The sequence below is a fragment of the Macaca fascicularis genome, chromosome 14 (genome assembly GCF_037993035.2).
Source record: "Macaca fascicularis isolate 582-1 chromosome 14, T2T-MFA8v1.1".
Taxonomy (NCBI): Eukaryota; Metazoa; Chordata; class Mammalia; order Primates; family Cercopithecidae; genus Macaca; species Macaca fascicularis.
The window spans coordinates 82,312,127-82,335,255 of NC_088388.1; the positions used below are offsets into that span (position 1 = coordinate 82,312,127).

At 39.9% G+C, this 23,129-nt stretch overlaps 1 protein-coding gene and 1 pseudogene across 2 annotated transcripts in view; both read left to right on the plus strand.

Annotated features, from left to right (window-relative positions):
* The window catches only part of ANKRD42 (ankyrin repeat domain 42), a 196,541-nt gene that overhangs the window by 144,847 nt on the left and 28,565 nt on the right, over window positions 1–23,129 (plus strand). The window lies entirely within an intron of this gene.
* LOC107127472 (cytochrome c-like) lies at window positions 9,873–12,822 on the plus strand (annotated as a pseudogene).

Here is a 23,129-nt window from a genome sequence, read left to right on the forward strand (position 1 = left end):
AGGCGGATCATGAGGTCGGGAGTTCAAGACCAGCCTGACCAATGTGGTGAAACCTCGTCTTTACTAAAAATACAAAAATTAGCTGGGCATGGTCCACACACCTGTAATCCCAGCTACTCGGGAGGCTGAGGCAGGAGAATCGCTTGAACCCAGGAAGCGGAGGTTGCAGTGAGCTGAGATCACGCCACTGCACTCCAGCCTGGGTGACAGAGCGAGACTCCACCCAAAAAAAAAAAAAAAAAAAAAAATCACAAACTCAGGCAGTCTCACCCAAGAGCCAACAACTATATATTGCCTCATAATTTGAATTAGTTTCTAGCTTCTGCTTTATTCATTATCCTAAGTTATAAGATATATGAATTAAATTGAAGCAGTATACAGAGATTTTTACTATTGCTATGTGTCTGAGTTTTAAACTTTCTTGAAAAAAATTTTCTGAGCTTTCAAATAAAGGCATCTTACTGCTTGCAAGTTACCTTATTGTCAATTTTTTGGGAACAAACTCATAAGGCAGACACTATTATCCCCTTTAACAGATGAAGAAATAGAAGTTCAGATAATTTAAGTCAGCGTTCCTCCAACTTATACAATCTGGGGGTCTTGTTAAAAGCAGGTCTGGGGTAGGGCTTGAGATTCTGCAGTTCCAACAAGCTCCTAGGTGCTGTTGAGGCTGCTGGTCTGGGGACCATCCTTTGAGGAGCGAGGAGAAGTGACCTGCTCAGGATCACATAGCATGTAAGAAAGAGATCCTTGGCCGGGCATGGTGGCTCACACCTGTAATCCCAGCACTTTGGGAGGCCGAGGCAGGTGGATCATGAGGTCAGGAGATCTAGAGCATCCTGGCTAACACAGTGAAACCCTGTCTCTACTAAAAATACAAAAAAATTAGCCAGGTGGGGTGGTGGGCACCTGTAGTCCCAGCCACTCAGGAGGCTGAGGCAGGAGAATGGTGTGAGCCTGAGAGGCGGAGCTTGCAGTGAGCCGAGATTGTGCCATTGCACTCCAGCCTGGGTGACAGAGCAAAACTCCGTCTCAAAAAGAAAAAAGAAAGAGAGAGAGAGAGAGAGAGAGAGAGAGAGAAAGAAAGAAAGAAAGATCCTTGAAGCCTAGTCTCTTAATAGTAGCTGGTTTCTAATGTGTGGTGTTGGCAGTACTGGCAATGCATGATTGCCCTTTGTCTAGTGGGACAGGCAGCTGGACAAGTATCGGGACTTGAGTCTGCCTCTGACTGCTCTGCCTCTTGGTCATGCCTTATCCCCTCTCTGAGCCTTTCTTTCTATGTACAGATTTGGGGTTAAATTACATAACTTTTGAGATCTTTGAATACCATAGTACCATGGTAAATGATGATGAGAAGTGCCAGGATGCAGGCAGAACCCTGGAACATTTCCATGAGACAAGAAGATTAAAAGGAGTCACCTTAGAATGCAGATCATTTCTAGGCAAGCTGCGTGTCCAGGATCAGTAGAGAAAATATTTTATCTCTGTGAAAGAGAATGATTAATGTGCCCTAGGGTGCTGATTTTCTTAGGGACTGTGAATTAGCCCCAGAAACCTGGGCAGCTGCAAGGTCAGACTCTTCAGGCAGTGCTTTAAACAGGAGGGAGACAGCAGCTATTGGATCTCTGTCAATCTGTGTGACTTTCCTAAGCTTTCAGCCCTGTCTGGAAAGGTGGGGACTTCATTCTCATCTACCATTCTAGGGCAGAGCACCTTATCTTACTTTCAAGAACCTTACAGTGGATGGGCATGTTCATTGAGGTGTGTGTATATAGTAAGTGCTCAAGTTTTAAAAGCTCTCTTGTGAACAGCAAGGTGGTTTTAAGGAACCAACAATAACCCAAACAGAGAACTTTTCTGTTGAATTTATTCCTCACCAGGGGTACCTGGAAAAGTAGGGTTGACTCTCCAGGACTGAAGCCAGATGGGAAAGGTGTTTACCTCAGGACAGATGCCAATAAAGAAAGAGGGTTAATGATGTTGATTATAGCAACTACTCTTTTTAATCTCATTTGATACAAAAAACCACCCTATGGGTTAGATATTATTAAGCTCATTAAGAAACAGAGGCTTTGGAGGTTAAGATGCTTATCCAAGGTGACAGCTTGTGAGTGGAATTTAAGTGCCGATCTGATTACCCCAAAGCCCCTACTCTTTCCATTCTGCTACACTGCTTATCCTATAAAAGCATTTCCAAGAGAGGGGCTGAGGATCACATTGGAGAAGTCATATTTGTCTGGAGAGTTGACCTTGGACCTCAAAAGAGAAGATACAGTCAGAAGGAATAGAGAAGTAAGGAGTAAGGGTGGGAATAAACTGAGGGAGTCCAGGACTTTAGCTGTAAATAGGGCCAGGAAACCCGAAATTCTGATAAAAGACCATATAAAGGGCTTATCACCTTTTTGGTGCTGCTTGCCCAAGATGTAATAGTGTTTCTGCGTTCAAGGTGAGCTATTGCTTTTTGGCTCTATATGAAGCTGCAACTTCCTTTAATTCATCCTGGTTAGCTATGGCTTCATTTTAGTCCCAAGGTACATGTATCTCTTCTTTAGCAGTGGCTTTCCTCCCTCTGACTCTTCCTGTCCTCATCCTTCATCTGATCATCAAGATGAAATATAATCCTCCTGGAGAGTATGAGTGCATGCCTTCTTGAGATGTGTATAGGTTAATCACAAGAGACAGTGATTTCATCTCTCCTGGGCAGAGTTGACCTAGTTGGATAGACTCTCTCAGCCTGGTTTTCCATAGTTCATGATGCAAGGGCCAGCCATAAGTTTTGACATGAGAAAGCTCTGATTCAGAGAAAAGAATGTACAAATGTATAACCTATTCATCATTTCATCCACAAAAATAATTATATTCCTACCATGTACCTGATACCATGCTACTCTCTAAGATGGGTGGGAATTGGTAGAAAAAAGAACACAAAAAAGTAGAAGACTAGTCCATGCCAAGGAGAACCTTTCTACCTAGTTGAATATTTCAGTATAAGAAAAATGGGGAACATATATGAGGTTGAGATGATCAAATTTAATGACTGAAGTGCTCAATCATTTGAAGTATCTTTATTAGATGTCTCTTATTTGCCAAGTACTTTGCAAGGCACAAGGTAAACCAAACAGTTATTCCCCAAAAGAAGCTTAGTTCTAGAAGGAGATGTTTACAAACAAGTGAAAAGGTCATTGCAAACCTTTGTTGGGTGTTTACTAAGTGATGAGCACTATACTGGACTTTGTCTTATAAGTTTTCTCTTTGATGTATTTATTGATACATAATATTATACACATTTGTGGTGTACATGTGAGTATTTGTTACAGAATGTGTAATCGAGTCGGGTATTGGGGTTATCCATCACTCTAAGCATTTATCATTTCTATTTATTGGGACTATTTCAAGTCCTCTCATCAAGCTACTTTGAAACATGCAGTACATTGTTGCTGATAACAGTCACCCTAATCTGCTATTGAACATTAGAACTTCTACTTAAAATGTTTTAATTTTTAATTTTTGTGGGTACATAAGAGATGTGCATATTTATGGGGTACATGAGATATTTTGATAGAGACATACCATGCATAATAATCATATCAGGATAAATGGGGTATCCATCTCCTCAAACATTTATCCTTTGTGTTACAAACAATCCAACTGTACTCTTTAGGTATTTTAAAATATACAACAAATTATTGTAGACTGCATTTACCCTATTTTGCTATCAAATACTACATCTTATTCATTATATCTAACTGTATATCTATATTCATTTACCATCCCCACTTCTCCTATCCACCACTACCCTTCCCTGCCTCTGGTAACTATCATCCTATTGTCTATCACTGTGAGTTCAATTGTTTTAACTTTTTTTTAGCTCCCACAAATAAGTGAGAACTTGCAAAGTTTCTGTGCCTGACTTATTTCACTTGATGTAATGATCTCCAATTCTATCCATGTTGTTCCCAGTGACAGGATCTCATTCTTTTCATGGCTAAATACACTCTATTGTGTAGATGTATCACATTTTCCTTATATATTTTTCTATTGATGGACACTCAGGTTGCTTCCAAATCTTGGCCATTGTGAATAGTGCTGCAGCAAACATGGGTGTGCAGATCTCTCTTTGATACATTGATTTCCTTTCTTTGGGATATATACCTAGCAGTGGGGTTGTGGATCATTCGTAGTTCTATATTTAGTGTTTTGAGGAACCTCTAACCTGCTCTCCATGGTGGTTGTAATAATATACAGCCCCACCAGCTGTGTACAAGGATTCCCTTTCCTCTGCATCCTCACCAGCATTTGTTATTCCTGTCTTTTGGATATATCATTTTAACTGGGGTGAAACAATATCTTATTACAGTTTTTATTGTATTTATCTGATGATTCATGATGTTAAATACCTTTTCATATACCTGTTTGCCATTTGCATGTCTTTTGAGAAATGTCTATTCAGATCTTTTGCCCATTTTTAATCCAATTAGATTTTTCCCCAAGAATGTATATCTTCTATCTCTATCTAACCATATGTTTGTACCCATTAACCTCTCTTCATCTCTCACTCCCACACACACATCCTTTCCAGCCTCTGCTATCAGTCATTTTACTCTCTACCTCCATGAGATCAACTTTTTAGCTCACATATGAGTGAGACTATGTGAGGTTTGTCTTTCTGTGCCTGGCTCATTTCATTTGACATAATGACCTCTAGTTTCCTCCATGTTGCACAACTAACAGGATTTCATCCATTTCTATAGCTTAATAGTATTCCATTGTATATGAATGCCACATTTTCTTTATCCATCCATCTGTAGATGGACTCTGTATCTTTCCTCTTGTAAATAGTGCTGCAATAAACATGTGAGTACAGGTATCCCTTTGATGTACTGATTTATTTTCCTTTAGGTAAATACCTAGTAGTGGGATTACTGGATCATATGGTAGCTCCATTTTTAGTGTTTTGAGAAATCTCCATACTGTTTTCCACAGTGGCTATACTAATTTACATTCTCAAGAATAGTGTATAAGTTCCCTTTTATCTGCATCCTCTCCAGTGTCTGTTTCTTGTTTTTTTAACTAATAGCCACTTTAACTGGGGTAAGATGGTATCTCATTGTAGTTTTGATTTGCATTTACCTGATGATTACTAATGGTAATCATTTTTAAATATACCTATTGACCATTTGTGTGTCTACTTTTGAGAAATGTCTATTCACGTCCTTTGCTCATGTCTAAATGGGATTATTTCATTTTTTATTGAGTTTTTTTGTATGTTTTGGATATTCCTTGCTGAATGAATAGTTTGCAAATATTTTCTCCCATTCAATAGATTATCTCTTCACTGTGTTGATTCTTTTGCTGTGCAGAAGCTTTGTGTTTAATGTAGTCCTATTTGTCTATTTTTGTTTTGGTTGTCTGTGCTTTTGAGGTCTTAGCCATAAATCTTTACCTACATCAATGTCCTGAAGTGTTTTTCCTATGTTTTCTTCTAGTGGTTTTATAATTTGGGGACTTATATTTAAGTCTTTAATTTCTTTTGTGTTGATTTTTGTGTATAGTAAGAGACAGGAATCTAGTTTCATTCTTTTGCATATGGATATTTATTTTTCCCAGCACCATTTATTGAAGAGGATATTCTTTCCCCAATGTATGTTCTTGGTGCCTTTGCTGAAAATCAAAGTAAATATGTAAATATGTAGGTTTATTTTAAGAATCTCTATTCTGTTCTACTAGTCTGTGGGTTTTATACCAATATCACGCTGTTTTGGTTACTATAGCCTTGTAATATATTTTGAAGTCAGGCAGTATGATACCTCCAGCTTTGTTCTTCCTCCTCTAGATTGCTTTGGCCATTTGGACTCTTTTTTGGTTCCACATGAATTTAGGATTTTAAAAAGTAAGTCTCTGAAAAATGATGTTGGTATTTTGGTAGGGATGGCATTGAATCTGTAGCTTGCTTTGGGCAGAATGGCTATCATTTTAACTATATTATTTCTGATCATTGGGCATGGGATTTATTTCCATTTGTTTGTGTCCTTTTCACTTTCTCTTATCAGCAATTTATAGTTTTTCTTGTAGAGATCTTTCACCTCCTTGGTTAACTTTATTTTTAGCTATTTTAATTTTTTTGTAGTTATTGTAAATGGGGTTGCCTTCTTGATTTCTTTCTCAGCTAGTTCATTATTGGTGTATAGAAATGCTGATTTTTCTATGTTGATTTCATATCCTGCTACTATACCGAATTTATTTATCAGATCTAAAAAAGCTTTTTTTTGGTGAAGTCTTTAGGTTGTTCTAAATGTAAGATCGTATTATCAGCAAAGAGGGGCAATTGGACCTCCTCTTTTTCAATTTGTATACATTTTAGTTCTTTCTCCTGCCTGATTGCTCTGGCTAGGACTTCAGTAATAACTTGAATAGGAATGGTGAAAGTGGGCATCTTTATCTTTTTCCAGTTCTTAGAGGCTTTTAGCTTTTCCCTATTCAGTATGATGTTAGCTGAGATTTTGTTGTGTATAGCCTTTATTATGTTGAGGTACATTCCTTCTATGCCTAGTTTGTTAAGAGTTTTTTTTTGTTTAATAATGAAGGGATTTTGAATTTTATCAAATGCTTTTTCTGCATCTATTGAGATGATCATATGGTTTTTGTCCTTCACTCTGTTGATGTATTATGTTTATTGATTTTCATATTTTAAATCATCCCTGCATCCCTGGGATAAATCCCTCTTAATTGCTCTATATTATTTTTTGATGTGCTGTTGAATTCAGTTTGGTAGTATTTTGTTGAGGATATTTACAACTATATTCATCAGGAAGATTGGCCTGCAGCTTTCTTTCTTTCTTGTGTCTTTGTCTGGTTTTGGTATCAGGGTAACGCTGGTAGAATGAGTTAGAAAGAATTCCCTCCTTTTAAATTTTTTGGAATAGTTTGAGGAGAACTGGTGTGTGTTCTTCCTTGAAAGTGTGGTAGAATTTGGCAGTGAAGCCATCTGGTCCTGGACTTTTCTTTGTTGGAGACTTTTTATTACTGCTTTAATCTCATTACTTGTTATTGGTCTGTTCAGGTTTTCTGTTTCTTCCTGATTCAATATTGGTAGGTTGTGTATGCACAGAAGTTTTTCCATTTCCTCTCGGTTTTCCCGTTTGTTAGTGTATAGTTATTCACAATAGTTTCTGATGATCTTTCGTATTTCTGTGATATCAGTTGTAATGTCTCCTTTTTCATTTTGGATTTTGTTTATATAGTTATTCTCTGTTTTTCTTGATTAGTCTAGCAAGTGGTTTATCAATTTTGTTCATCTTTTCAATTTTTCATCTCATTGATCCTTTGTAGTTTTTCATTGATCACTTGTAATTTTTTAAAAAGTGTCCGTTTTGTTTAGTTCTGCTCTGATCTTTACTATTTATTTCATTCTGCTAATTTTTGGTTTAGTTTGTTCTTACTTTTCTAGTTCCTTGAGGTACACCAGATTGTTTATCTGAAATCTTTGTTTTTTTGATGTAAGCCCTTATTGCTGTAATATTTACTCTTAGCACTGGTTTTGCTAGATCTTATAGGTTCTGGTATGTTATGTTTTGATATTCATTTCTTTCAAAAATTTTTTGATTTACTCTTTAATTTCTTCCTTAGTCTAATTCAGGAGCATGTTGTTCAGTTTCCATGTACGTGTACAGTTTCCAAGGTCTTCTTGTTACTGATCTCTAGCTTTGTCTGTTGTGGTCTGAGGAGGTATTTGATATGATTTTGATATTAAAATTTTGAGACTTATGTTGTATCCTATCATATGGTTTATCCTGGAGAATGTTTCATGTGCTGATGAGAAGAATCTGCATTCTGTAGCTGTTAGAGGAAGTGTTCTGTATGTGTTTGTTAGGTCCATTTGGTCTAAAGTGCAGTTTAAATCCAATGTTTCCTTCTTATTTTTATTTTTTACTTTGCTTAATACAGTGTAACCAATATTTGTTACATTTCTGTCTATGTGATCTGTTTAATGCTGAGAATGAGATGTTAAGTCTTGAAATGTTATTGTATTGGAGTCTATTTCTCCCTTTAAATCTAGTAATATTTGTTTTATACATATGGGTGCGCCCATGCTGGGTGCATAAATAAGTCTATGTTTAAAGTTATTATATCATCTTCCTTAATTGATCCCTTTATGTGTCTCTTTGTCATGTTTTTTAAATTAAAGTCTGTTTTATCGGATAAAAGTATAGCGACTCCTGCTTGCTTTTGATCCGTTTGCATGGAATGTCTTTTTCCATCCCTTTACTTTCAGTCATATGTGTCTTTACAAGTGAGATGTTTCTTGTAACCAGTAAATCACTGGGCCATATTTCATTCACTGGGTGAATGAATTTTAAGTTAAAAACTTAATCCATTTACATTTAAGGTTATTATTGATTGGTGCCTTCTGGGACTCTAGAAATTCTAATATTTGGTCACATTATGGTGTTCCATATGTTATTTAGGCTTTGCTCATTCTTTTTTTTTTTTATCTGACCGTGTTACTGCAAAAGACCTGTTTTCTTTTTTTTTTTTTTTTGAGACGGAGTCTTGCTGTGTCGCCCAGGCTGGAGTGCAGTGGCCGGATCTCAGCTCATTGCAAGCTCCGCCTCCCGGGTTTTTACGCCATTCTCCTGCCTCAGCCTCCCGAGTAGCTGGGACTACAGGCGCCCACCACCTCGCCCGGCTAGTTTTTTGTATTTTTTAGTAGAGACGGGGTTTCACCGTGTTAGCCAGGATGGTCTCGAACTCCTGACGTCGTGATCCGCCCGTCTTGGCCTCCCAAAGTGCTGGGATTACAGGCTTGAGCCACCGCGCCCGGCCAAAAGACCTGTTTTCAAGTTCTGAGACATTTTCTTCTTGTTGTTCTAGTCTATTGTTGAATTTTTCAAATGTTGAAATTTTAAAAATCCAACGTTTTGAATTATTTTTCTAGGATTTTGTAAATTTCTTTTTCATTGGTATCTATTGCTGGAGAATTATTGTGTTCCTTTGGAGGGGTCATATTTCCTTATTTTTTCATATGTCCTGTTTTTACATTGATGTCTGCACATCTGGTGTAACAGTTGCTTCTTCCAATTTTTTAAATTTACTTTTGTAGGGGAAGACTTTTTCCTGAAGACATATCTATGGTATTGTTTAGACAGGGCACTTTGGCCTTGATACTGAATGCACATAGTAGTCTAGTCTTTGTGTGATTTCTTTGGCTGTAAATAGTGTCAGTGGTATCTGTGATTTCCTTGGTAACTTAGGGTGTGGTTATTGGTGGAGGCTGTGATGAAGTTTTGCTGAGGACTGGAACAATGGGAGGGCCGGTCTTTGGGCCCCAGTGGTGGCAGTAGTAGGCTGAGCATTCTCGTCCTTGGGCTCCTGAGAGGCATATGCTGGCACTGGTGTCAGCAGGTCTAAGTGAGCTGATTCTTGGGCATCTGAGTGGCTTGCTCAGATGCTGCATAGGGTCAGCAGTGAGTTGGGTGAGTGAATGGGTTCCTGGGCTCCTGGGAAACAGGTGTGGTGTGAGTGATGGCACTAGCAGTAGCAAGAAAACCCTCTGTGTCTCGAGTGATGTGTGCTGGTGATAGCAGTGGCTGTGATAGACTAGACAGGCCACTCTGCAGGCCTGCAAGTCGTGTATGCAAGTAGGTGCCAGCTGTGGTGGTAGCAGCAGGGTGGGTGGACCCAACTTTAGGCCCCCAGCAGGAGTGCTCAGGTGCCATTGGTGATGGACTGGGTGATCCCCAGTTCCCCAGACTACGTGCTGTGGCGTGAGTGGGTGGATGTGGGCAAAGCCAGGCTGGGCAGGTGGGGGACTCTCTCTGGGTACACTAAAATATGTGATGGCTCCACTATTGGAGGCCGTAGAGTGACTGCCTATGGCTTGCACTTTGGCCCAGGTGGCAGCAGCCAGCCATGGCAGTGATGCAGGTGGGGAATGTCAGTGGAGCTCCAGGAATGTGGCGATGAAGGTGCTGTTGAGCCTCAGGGCAGTGTGTGGTCTGTTGGTGGTTGGGCTTTCAAAATGGTACCATGTTATAGCTGTTTATGACTCAGGGTGTTTGGGGGGGCCAAGCATGAGCTCCCACTCTGGAGCAGTGCCTTTGTGTGCTCCCCAGGCAGCTCTCTGTATCAGTTTCAGGCCCACAAAGGTTAAGGGGTTCTCCTGTGGCTAGGATTGCAGTAGTCCACAGTGGAAATGTGAACCACCAGAGGGTCTTTCAGTTACCCTTTTCCCACACTGGGGAGTCTCTCCAGGCTTCCAGCCAGTCTCGCCTGAGCAGGCCACCTCACTTCCCTTTCTGCCTTGCTTTAGGTATTTCCTGTCATGCCTCGATTGAATTCCAGTGTTTTCTCTTGGACAATGTATTTGAAGTGTGATGATCTACTCACTATTTTGGTTCTTTTTGGAGGAAGCCAAGTACAATATGCCTCTAGTCAGCTATCTTGAAGCCCCTCTTGGGCTTTGTCTTTTGAACTGAAGGTAAAAAGATGAATAAAGACAAAAACATAATCCTTTAACAAGATCACACATGAATGGTGATGACAACCATGTAAATATATTTTTATGTCCACATGAAATGTGATCAATAGAAGTGTAAGCCAAATACTAAAGAAACTCAGAAAAAAGAGAATGTAAGTCTGTATTATAGGAAGCGTGGGTGGAAAGTGGGCATGGCCAGGGAAGAAGGAAAATTTGGAATGTGATGATGGAGGAGTGAACATTTTCCAGATGGGCAAGACATTACTAGTAGAGGGAGCAGCACTTGAATTGTCACAGGGCATTTGGAGCCTGCAAGTAGGTGTCTAGGTTTGGGGTAAATAAGATGCAGTGATGAGAGATGAAGCTGGGTAAGTGATCAGGGGCTAGATCATGAAAAGTCTTGTGGGCCACACCTTATGGAAGTTAAATTTTATTTAGTAAACAATGGAGGTTAACTGAAGCATTTTCAGAGAGAAATCAATTTAATGGTTTTGAAATTTAACAGGAAGGTGAGACTCAAGGCAGGAGGAACTGTTAGGAGGCTATTTTAACAAATCAGGTAAGAGACCATGGTTTTTCAGTAGGCATGGGGAAGAAAAGGAAGGAATGAAGTCTAGAAATATTTGGGAATTCATATTTTCAGTACTTGGGTATGCAAGGTGAGGGAGAAGAAAGGATCTAGAAGAGTCTATGTTTTTTACTTGGGCATTTGTGTACACGGTACTGCCATTTACTGAGATTTGGAAAATGGAAAATGTGATGGTTAATTTCATGTATCAACTTGGCTAGGCTATCATATCCAGTTGTTTGGTCAAACACCCATCTGGATGTTGCTGTGAAGGTATTTTTTGGAGGTGATTAATATTTAAATCAGTAGACTGTTAGTATAACAGATTACCCTCCATAATGGGAGTGGGCCTCATCTAATCAGTTGCAGGCATTAAGAGAAGACAGAGGTCCCACAAGGCAGAAGAAATTCTGCCCCCACACTGCCTTCAGACTCAAGATTATGACATCAACTCTTCCCTCAGTCTCCAGCCTGCTGGCCTGTCTTGGAGGTATCAGACTTGCCAGTCCCCACAATTATGTGAGCCAATTCCTTAAAATGAATCTATGTATGCACCCTCTTGGTTCTGTTTCTCTGGAGAATCTCGACTAATGCAGGAGGATTTCTTTTTGTTTAGGTTTGTAGTTGATAATTGCTTTGCTAAACACAAATATGCCCGAAGGACATTATGTTAAGTGAAGTAAATCAAGTGCAGAAAGATAAATGCCACATCTTCCCCTTCATGTGTGGGTGATAGGGTTTGGCCGTGTCCCTACTCAAATCTCATCTTGAAGTATAGTCCCCATGATCCCCATGTGTCAAGGAAGGGACCCAGTATGAGGTGACTGGATCATGGGGGCAGTTTCCCCCCTGCTGTTTTCATGATAGTGAGTTCTTATGAGATCTGATGGTTTAAGTGGTTGACAGTTCCTCCTTCATACACCCTCTCTCTCTCTTCTGCTGCCTTGTGAAGAAGGTTCCTCCTTCCCCTTCCGCCATGATTGTAAGTTTCCTGAGGCCTCCCCAGCTGTGTGGGCATGTGGGTCAATTAAACTTCTTTCCTTTATAAATTACCCAGTTTCAGGAAGTTCTTTATAGCAGTGTGAAAATGGACTAATACAGTGGGACCCCCCCCCGCAAAAAAAAGGAAAGGGAGAGACACCCTGTAGGAGTAAAGAGTAGAATTGTGGTTGTGAGAGCATAAGAAATGTTGGAGAAAGAAAGATAAGTAAAGGTACATTAATGGATACAAAAAATACAGCTAGAGAGAGTGGGATGTCCAGCTTCCAAATGGGAACCTTCGTAGCACCAGTGACAAAAAAGAGAATTAAATACAGGTGATGTTGAGAAAGGCAAGAAGACTTTTGTTGAGAAGTGTGTCCAGTGCCACACCATGGAAAAGGGAGGCTAGCACAAGACAGGGTCAAATATCCACGGTACCTTTGGGCAGAAGACAGGTCAGGATGCCGGATTCTCTTACACAGATGCCAATAAGAATAAGGGTACCACCTAGGGAGAGGATGTACTCACTGATGGAGTATTTGGAGAATACTAAGAAGTATATCCCTGGAACAAAAATGAGCTTCACCAGCATTAAGAAGAAAGGCAGAAAGGGTAGGCTTGATAGCTTATCTCAAAAAAGCTACTAAGGAGTAAGAATTGGCCACTGCCTTATTTGTTACAAAACAGAAATGTCTCATAACTTTTTTATGTATGTTAATATTTGATTTCATAAACCAGAATTCATATCATGAATGACAGAATGTTTTTTGTTGAACAGTCCTGGTTTAACTAAGACTGACTTGTGGTTAAATGAATCAGCTTGCCTTTTTAAATGTTAAAAGTAATTCTAATTCAGTAAATGCTATCATGGTTTTCTACTTCTAAAGAGAGGACTGAACTTCATTAGTAATGTTCAAATTTTCACAAAGATGGTGAATGCCATGTTAAAATCTATTGGAAATTGGTTTTATATTTAGATTTATGTAACTGATTATATGAATATATTTAAATACTGGGGAAATTCCTTCACTATCTCAGAACCAAGCAAGATTCATCTGTGCTTTGTGTTCATTTGCCTCTTAAAAGCAAGGGCTGAACATAAGGTAGCGATGTCTACTTTACATTTTTGGTCTTAACTATGCCAGTCCAATTAGAACTCCCTGTATCTAAAATGGTTTCTTCTACTCATTGAAAGGCATTTTAGTGTGGTTTACGTGTAGTATCAAATAAAGAATATTTAACACTTAAAAAGTTATAGCTAGATAGGAGAAATAAGTTCTAATGTTTTGTAGCACAGTGCAGGGTGACTATGGTTAACAATTTAGTGCATACTTTCAAAAAGCTGGAAGAGAGGATTTTGAATGTTCACAACACAAAGACATGATAAATGTTTGAGGTGATAAATATGCTAATTACCCTGATTTGGTCATTACACATTTATTGAAATATCACTCTGTATCTCATAAATATGTATACTTATCTTGTGCCAATTAAAAATAAAAGGAAAAAAAAAAAAGAAATGGTTTGCTGAAGCAAAGGCTCAGGATTTTTAAAAGAGAAAATGAGGGCTTATTTTTGTTGTTTATGCCAGGGGGTGTTGTGGTTCAATATCAATGTTGTTTATTTATATTCCTTTGAATTGTTGGACAATGTCCCTTCTAGGCTTCTGTTGTTGTATGTTAGAGAATGTGGGATATCTGAATGTGTAATTCTCACTAGTAATGAAATGCACCATACACTAGAACTTACTATTAGTTTATTGAGGCTAGCGTTGTTGTTGGCTAGTTTCTTTAGAATTTATATAGATGATTTGTACTTGTAAGGAAGTGCTAGAAATGCTTCTCAGAAACATGCAGCACTTGAGTTCAAGGCTAGCACCTTAATTTCACCTATGGAAAGAGAAGTGTGTACTTCAGTGAGTCATAGGAGGTAGTAGGATGTATGAGATTCTCCTGCAAAGCTACAATTGGAAAGGTCTGGAACAAGGAGAACTTTGCATGATTTCTTGAAGCTTTACTATTTCTTTATTCACTTCATTTCCTGAAGAGCAAAACTTTGGCATCAAACAAATATTGGTTCTCCACCAACTATGTTTGTGCCTTTGGGCAGGTAAATTCATTTCTCTGGGCCTTAGTTGCAATATCTGTAAAACATACCACTTAGGGTTTTTCAAAGATTCATTAAGATGTTATTTATAAAGTGCCCTGTCCAGGGCCTGGTGCAGAGTTGGCTCTCAAGTAATGGAAGCTATTTTTATTATTCTTTAAATTTATTTGTTTCTTTGTAGGCTTTCAAATTCCGGATCTCCTAGGATAGTTACATATGCGCTGTCTGTTGGAACTTGTAGAATTTTCTCCTGTCCAAAGTGGAGTTGCAGATTCTCAACCCCTGAATTCTCTCAAGAATGAAGAGAACTGACAGGAAGTAGGCATGATATCTTCATGAATAAATGATTCTAGGTGAGGAATAAACCTTATTTTATGAGGAACAAAACTATACCAGGAAGCGTATCTCCCCCATTTCTCCTTTATCCAGTCAGCTGTATTCATTCTCCAAACCCAGCTCACTACCATCTTCTAAAGGTCTTTATTGTCCTCACCAGCCCTTCCCTGAATTTCAGTGCCATCCTCAGTACTCCTGAGAGACATCTCCAGGGATCAGCATCATGTTGTATTTTATGACGGGTGGCCCTGGAGTTATTCTATAGGTGGTCCTACTTGACAATGGAAGGTGGCTTTACATGACTTAAACAATCTGTTCTCATCTTTGTATTCCTGTCTAATGGGGAGCTCTTCAAATGGAAAGGAATACATTCAGTGTTTTTATCCTCTAGTGCTTAACACAGTGCCTGGAACATTGTCTATGGAAAGCATGAATGATGGATGAATGAATGAAAATCTGCAGTGAGATACATTCAGGACTATGTAATAAATATTCTTTTTCATCATTCACTGTTCTCTATCACGTCTGCATCTCCTCCAAGTACTGCTGATGGCACTGCAATCTAAATGTAAAATTTATCTCAGAGTTCTGCAAGTCCATCCCCAGGCTCTGCCCATCACAGTCAGATTCAATAAGGCAACTTTCTGTGTGCATAAGCAAGATGAGGTAGGGGGGCAGTGAGTAGAAATGTGATTAGTTTTTAATGAGGCTAATCATTCTGAATATCATGTTGGTTTGCATTCTCATTAGCAGTTTTCATAAATTGTTTGAAATGCTTGCTCATAAAGTCAGGATTGCAAACTTAGAGATGAATCACTTCTACCTTGGCTTCCTGTTGAGTGGAGATTATTAATTGCATCCGTTCTCATCAGAGCTCCCTACGCACTGCAGCCTTTATTTTTAGAACACTATCTGTTGCCAGCTCCTATCTGAACCCATTCTACTTTAGTCTCATCAGGGAATATGAAGTTAAATCTAGGGCAAAGAGAAGGGAAAACCTAGAAAACTGAGTCAAGAGTCCTGTTGGACACAGTTTCAAAACCTCAACTTTGGAAAGAAGTCATTGTAGGAGATCTACAACAGCCTTCTGGTTATAAAACCTGTAACTCCTCATACCGCACTGGCTCTTACTGGCCACAAGTAGGAACCCTACCTGCAGAAGCTTTAGCAAGCATTTGTGCCAGTGTACTGCCAAAGTGCCACCCACTCTATCACCTTTAAACCTTGGGCCCCTACCCACCCAGAGAGGAGCCACCATTCAGAATGTATCTTTATGATTCCTTTACTTTTAGTTACTGATAAAATGTATGCATTCCTAAGCAGTATCATGTTAAGTTTGGTAGAATCTAAACTTAATGTAACATGTATCATGCTGAATGTTTTTTTTTTTCTTTTTTGACTTGCTTTCTTTCATTCAACCTGCTTTTAAGATTCATTCACGTTAATATATGTAACTGTAAATCATTCATTTGCTGGAGTGCAGTGGTGCAATCTCGGCTCAGTGCCAACCTCTGCCTCCCGGGTTCAAGCGATTCTCCTGCCTCAGCCTCCTGAGTAGGTGGGACTACAGGCACACACCACCACGTCCAGCCAATTTTTGCATTGTTAGTAGAGAAGGGATTTCACCAAGTTGGCCAGGATGGTCTCGATCTCCTGACCTCATGATCTGTCTGCCTTGGCCTCCCAAAGTGCTGAGACTACAGGCGTGAGCCATGGCGCCTGGCCATAGCCCTCAAGTCTTTAATCCAAATTCCTGGGGCCAGATGTGTTTACAAATACAGACTTTTTTGCTTGTTTCCATAAAGGTAATAGGATACTTAAATTCCATCAATAACATGGCACTCCTAGTAGGGTCTGGAGAAGCATTTTCTGATTAAATATATAAATATTTCTCCTTAAAATATAGAAAATATTCACACTAAATGGAATAATAAAGACACTAAGTAACCTCATGTTAGCTCATGTTGGGCTTTGCTGCCAAATGAGTTATAAAATCACTTTTAGGTTTCAGAGTTTAGGAACTGTGGGCCTATTTAATGATTATTTTTCTATTCTGTCTTTGATAGAGATATTTAGTTGACTTCCAGTTTTTCGTTACTACAAGTAATGTTACTAAAACCATCCATATATGCCTGCCCACCTCCAGGAGGCTCTTTGAAGGCTGGGACTGGGTCTTATTCATCTTGGTATCTTCATGGCCTAGCACCCAGCCTCAGTAAATATGTTTTGAATGAATTAATAAGTGCTTAGACACTTTTCCCATCTTCAAAATTATGGATCTCTATTTCAACCACAAAAATTAGTCCAAAGATAGAAGCTCAATTCACCAATACCTTTAAAAAACTACCGCAATAAATCACATAAACAAAATCCCCAAGCAACTCTAGTAGAAATTACCTCTATTGTTCATTAGATAGATTGCCTTCAGGTGTCTCTCTGTTATAACAGTGAAGCCTTTCAAAGGACATCCTATTACTTTTTAAGTATAATATCAGTATACATTAGGTACTGCCAACTTCCCTCCATACTCACCTTGGCTTCAGGGGCTATTTGAAGAGTCAAATACAGACCAAGAGATGGGGAAGTGGAGAAGTAGCCTCTGAATTTATTGGACAAAATCCTACACTCCATCAATCACAATCTCTACCTGCGGTTCAGATGGCTCAAGAGCCCTTGCTGAATGCAGTTCCGTTCCCACTCAGAGGCCCAGTGAAAGAGACTAGCTACAAAAGCAAATGTCACGTGGTCTTAGCTTTAGGGATGGGCATGGCATACCCTTTCTCATTCCTGGACACAGGCTTATTTTTCTCTTTGCAGGATTTGTTCTTAACATTTTTGCCTAAAGGTTAAGACTATTCGTCCATCTCTAAATAGGACATTGCCACCACTTTAAGGGTTTTTTTTTTTTTTTTTTAATAATTATACTAAGTCAAAAGAAAATGATAATGTCTGGAGCTGTAGTGAACTGGATGTTTCAAGTTGCTGAGAAGGTTGCATCACTATTCATTCATTGGACACTATTTCATTCAACAAACACCCTGTATATTAAGGCTTTACTGGGTGCTGAGGATGTTAAAGGCAAATGAGACAAAGTCCCTGTTATAGTTAATTTTATGCATCAACTTGTCTGGACCACAGTGCCCAGATGTTTGGTCAAACATTATTCTGGATGTTTCTCTGAGAGTGTTTTTTGATGAGACTTACATTTAAATCAGTGGACTTTCAGTAAAGTAGATTGCCCTTCATGATGTGGGTGAACACTATCCAATCAATCGAAAGCCTGAATAGAACAAAAGACTGACCTCTCTAGCAAGAGGGAGTTCTGCCAGCAGGCGTCCTTTGGATTTGAGCGGCAACTCTGCAACTCTTTTCTGAATCTCCAGCTTTCCAGCCTCCCCAGTCAGATACTGGACTCATTAAGTCTCTACAATTGTGTGAGCCAGTTCCTAAAATGAATCACTATACACACACATTTATATATATGTGTGTGTGTGTGTGTATACACACACACATTTTGTTGGTTCTGTTTCTCTGGAAACTCTAATACAGTTCCTGTTCTCAAGTACCTCAGTGTCTCTTAAAATAGACATGCAAACAAGCCATTTTAATCCAGTGTGAAGATTGCTCTTAAGGATCATCTGTATAGGAGGAAGTGGCACAAAATAGAAATTCAGAGTGTGGCATTGGAAGAACATGCTCAGAAGTTAAGAGAAAGCAACAATATACTTTCTGTATATGCACCAGTGGACAGGCTCTCCTTAGGGACAAGGACTGGAATGGGTCTCTTTCTGCACTAGAATTCAATGCAGAAAACAAGGCAAACAAACACTGAGGCAACACTCATGTCAAACTCAGATGAAACTGGCCTGCTTTAGAGAATTTGAGAGCTGGAGGGAGCTTCAAGTACAGGAGTGGGCTTCCCCTAAACATCCATGACTAGGATAGCCTTCTCTATGTGGCACTCCAGGGCTGAATCTCATTTTGAATATTTGTTAAAAAGCACTGACATTTAGTACACTTGCTCATTGTCTCGAATCCACTGGTGCTTGGAAGCAGGGGTTTATTCTTAGAGCTATGATTACGTAATATAAATAAATGGCCTTAAAGAAAGAAGCAAGAACCAGTAGTTCATTAAGATACAGAGTCAGTAGATAATTCTGCCTCATTTTCTGAAAGAAGTTTTGGAGAAAAAGCTAAAAATAGACACTGAGAATGAAATGATAGAAATGTGAATCAAAACGTCCACACCTCTAGGCTAGAGATTGATTTGTATTGAAAGAAGATACTCTTAACCTAATTGTGATGCAGTAACTGTAATTAGGTTAAGGGAAATGTAAAGTGTTAACATTTCAACTACACCTGGATCTGTATCAGTTTTCCAAGTGGAGATGTTGGGTAGAGAGTGGACATTGCTTTGAGAATCTTATCCATCGTAAGGATAGGTGATAGCATGGTATGGAGGCTGGAAGGAGTATTTGTCTTAGTTTGGACCCTTTTGAGCTCCTTTCCCACCACTCGGATGCCTGTTAGCTCCCCCAAATGCTTATATTTACCTCCCTTCCGAAGGCTTTCCCTGTGCTGAGCTCTTTGTCTTGCTTGGCTTTCATCTGTGGCCTATGGCAACAATCACTCATCAACTCCAGCAACACCCCTAGAAACCTGTCTCAGATCCAATGCCTGCACTCTGACAGAAGCAATTTTTAATGACATTTCAAAGTAAATCGAATGGAGCTTGTATCAGCAACATTACATTATTATACCTTGTGTAGTCATGTTTTCAGAGCCTGTGGCATATGGAAAGGCCTTTGCTTGGTAAACTACATCCAATCAAAAATGTCAGGATGTCAAGAAGAAAATTCAATTTGCCTTCAGCATTCAGTGAAAATGGCATCTATCATGCCTACAACACATGTATGGAAGTTCAAATTGCACAGAGTTTATGCTGATCTCGGAGTAACTCTGTGTGTGTCCACATACGTGTGTATGTGTGTATGTGTGTGTTGGTGAGGTAAAAAATGACTCTGGTACATCACCACCAACCTCTTCTCATCAGGGCCTCATGGGTTAAGATAAAGTATTGGCAATCCAGTACGAGTTTATTTTATCTATGTGAAGATTAAGACTTGATGACAGAGAGTTTTGCAACTAACTGGCTGTTTGCTCTTAAGTCAGTTAATCTCTTGGAGTGTCTAGGTCCTCGTCTTTAAAGTGGGATACAGGAATTGCCTACCTCATATGGTTTTTGTGAGGATGAAAAAGATAACGCTTGTGACAGTGCCTAGTCTAGCATTCAAAGATCATAATTGGGCCATTGATGCCCTCACCTTGTCTTGCACTCTTCCCTAAGCAACCCCTTTGCTCCATCCAAGCTGATGGGCCATGACACCTCCTACCTGCCATGCTGTTGCTCACCTTGTTTTCTATTCCTAGAATGCTCTTGTTTTTTCTGAATGTACGAGGAATACGAAAATCTCCCAACCCAGCTTGAATCTATAGTCTTCGTGAAGCCTTCTTGAACTATGTTAACTTTGATGATTGCTCTTCTTTTGAACTCATATGAACTTCTGTAACACCTTAAGTACTTAAGTATTTAACACAAGCCTCTTGGACTGCTTAACATTTTATGTGTGTGACAAAGATGATAATATTTTCAAAGTAACTCCTGTTGCATTTTTACCTCTTATGAATTCTGTTTCTTTTCCCCTAGTGTTTTCTCTAACAGGACTAGACTAAGAGATTGAAATGAGGGGAGAAGGCTATAACATAATATGAGGAGTGTCCCTTCTTGGAGGTAAGAGGACATTCAAAGACCTTCTGGTACTGGGTAGAAGAGTTGAGAGAGAAGGGAGGCAAAGTTCAGATGCAAGTCACCTTCTATATGGTGTCCTCCAGTTTCTCTGTAAGATAAGCTTGAGTGAGTATGGCTAGCATCCATGAAGAGATGCTGAGGCAGAGGGCAGAGCAGGCCATCCATACTGGCAATCTCAACACAGCTGCAGAGACCTCAGAGGTCCAGTAGTTCCAGTGAGAGCCAGGGTGGGGCCAACCCAGTGAGCAAGACATTAGTCTTCAATTTCAGTGGGAGAAAGGCCAGAGGGAGCTTAGAGGAAGAACAGGGCTCACAAACAAGCTAAGGAAAGGGCTGGATATCTCAGAGTAAGTGTTTACTGAGGGAGTTCTATTTACATATCCTTTTCTAGAGCTTCAGGTGAAATAATAATAGTGATCAACATAAAATAATCTCCAATGGTTGAGTTTCAGTTATCACAAATCTCGGGCCTTGGGTGTGTGTGGTTTTACACAGTGCTCCTTAAATAATCTCCCTGCAGGCTCATCTGAATATGGAGTGTTGGATCATATTATAGAGACCTAGAAGTCTATGTTAAACCAGTGAATATTTCTGAACACTCATCCAGGAGATTTTCTATTTGACAGGCTTCATTTATGTGAATAGCTGCACTGTACTAAAGAATTGAAGGATAAAGAATACTGTTGGGAAAAATATTCACAAACTATGCATCTGACAAAGGTCTAATATCCAGAACCTAATAGGAACTTAAACAAATCAACAAGCAAAAACCAAACAACCCCATTAAAAAAAGACATTAACAGACTTTTCTCAAAAGACCTACAAGCAGCCAAATAAACATATGAAAAAATGGCAACATCACTAGTCATCACAGAAATGCAAATCAAAACCACAATGAGATGCCATCTCACACCAGCCAGAATGACTATTACTAAAAAGTCAAAAAATAACAGATGCTAGTAAGGCTATGGAGAAAAGAGAATACTTATACACTGTTGGTGGGAATGCAAACTAGTTCAGCCACTGTGGAAAGCAGTTTGGAGATTTCTCAAAGAACTAAAACAGAACAACCACTCAACTACCGTGCACTAGTATGCAGCTTTAGGGCCACATGATAACTTCTGGATTCCTTTGGGAACAGATCACAGGGAACTAAGGCTCATCGATTAGGTACCTCCATCAGCCATTCTATCCTACTACCTGTGCAGTTTCACTATTGGGTATTTGCCCAGAGGCAAATAATTCATTCTATCAAAAAGACACATACATGAGAGGGGGGTACGCCCAAAATGGCCGAATAGGAACAGCTCCAGCCTCCAGCTCCCAGCGTGAGAGACACAGAAGATGGATGATTTCTGCATTTTCAACTGAGGTACTGGGTTCATCTCACTGGGGAGTGTCCAACAGTCGGTGCTGGTCAGTGGGTGCAGCCCGACCAGTGAGAGCTGAAGTGGGGCGAGGCATCACCTTACCTGGGAAGCACAAGGGGGAAGGGAATTCCTTTTCCTAGCCAAGGGAAACTGAGACACACAACACCTGGAAAATCAGGTAACTCTCACCCTAATACTGTGCTTTACCAAGGGTCTTAGCAAATGGCACACCAGGAGATTATATCCCACACCTGGCCTGGAGGGTCCCACGACCATGGAGCCTCCCTCATTGCTAGCACAGCAGTCTGAGGTCTAACTGCAAGGCAGCAGCAAGGTTAGGGGATGGGCGCCTGCCATTGCTGAGGCTTAAGTAGGTAAACAAAGCCACCAGGAAGCTCGAATTGGGTGGAGCCCACCACAGCTCAAGGAGGCCACCCTGCCTCTGTAGACTCCACCTCTGGGGACAGGCATAGCTATACAAAAAGCAGCAGAAGCCTCTGCAGATGTAAATGTCCCTATCTGACAGCTTTGAAGAGAGCAGTGGTTCTCCCAGCACAGAGGTTGAGATCTGAGAATGGACAGACTTCCTGCTCAGCTCAAGTGGGTCCCTGACTCCTGAGTAGCCTAACTGGGAGACATCCCCCATTAGGTGCAGACTGACACCTCACACCTCACATGGCTGGGTACACCTCTGAGATGAAGCTTCCAGAGCAATAAGCAGACAGCAACACTCGCTGTTCAGCAATATTCTATCTTCTGCAGCCTTCGCTGCTGATACCCAGGCAAACAGGGTCTGAAGTGGACCTTAAGCAAACTCCAACAGACCTGCAGCTGAGGATCCTGACTGTTAGAAGGAAAACTAACAAACCAAAAGGACAACCACACCAAAACCCCATCAGTATGTCATCATCATCAAAGACCAAAGGCAGATAAAACCACAAAGATGGGGAAAAAGCAGTGCAGGAAAGCTGGAAATTCAGAAAATCAGAGTGCATCTCCCCCTCCAAAGGAACGCAGCTCATTGCCAGGAATGGAACAAAGCTGGATGGAGAATGACTTTGATGAGTTGAGAGAAGAAGGCTTCAGTCGATCAAACTTCTCAGAGCTAAAGGAGGAACTATGTACCCAGCTTAGAGAAACTAATAACCTTGAAAAAAGAATGGATGAATGGATAACTAGAAAAATCAATGCAGAGGAGTCCATAAAAGAACTGATAGAGATGAAAACCATGACACGAGAACTACATGACAAATGCGCAAGCTTCAGTAACTGACTCGATCAACTGGAAGAAACGGTATTAGTGATTGAAGATCAAATGAATGAAATGAAGCGAGAAGAGAAGTGTAGAGAAAGAAGAGTAAAAAGAAATGAACAAAGCCTCCAAGAAATATGGGATTATGTGAAAAGATCAAATCTACATCTGATTGGTGTTCCTGAAAGTGACAGGGAAAATGGAACCAAGTTGGAAAACGCTTTGCAGGA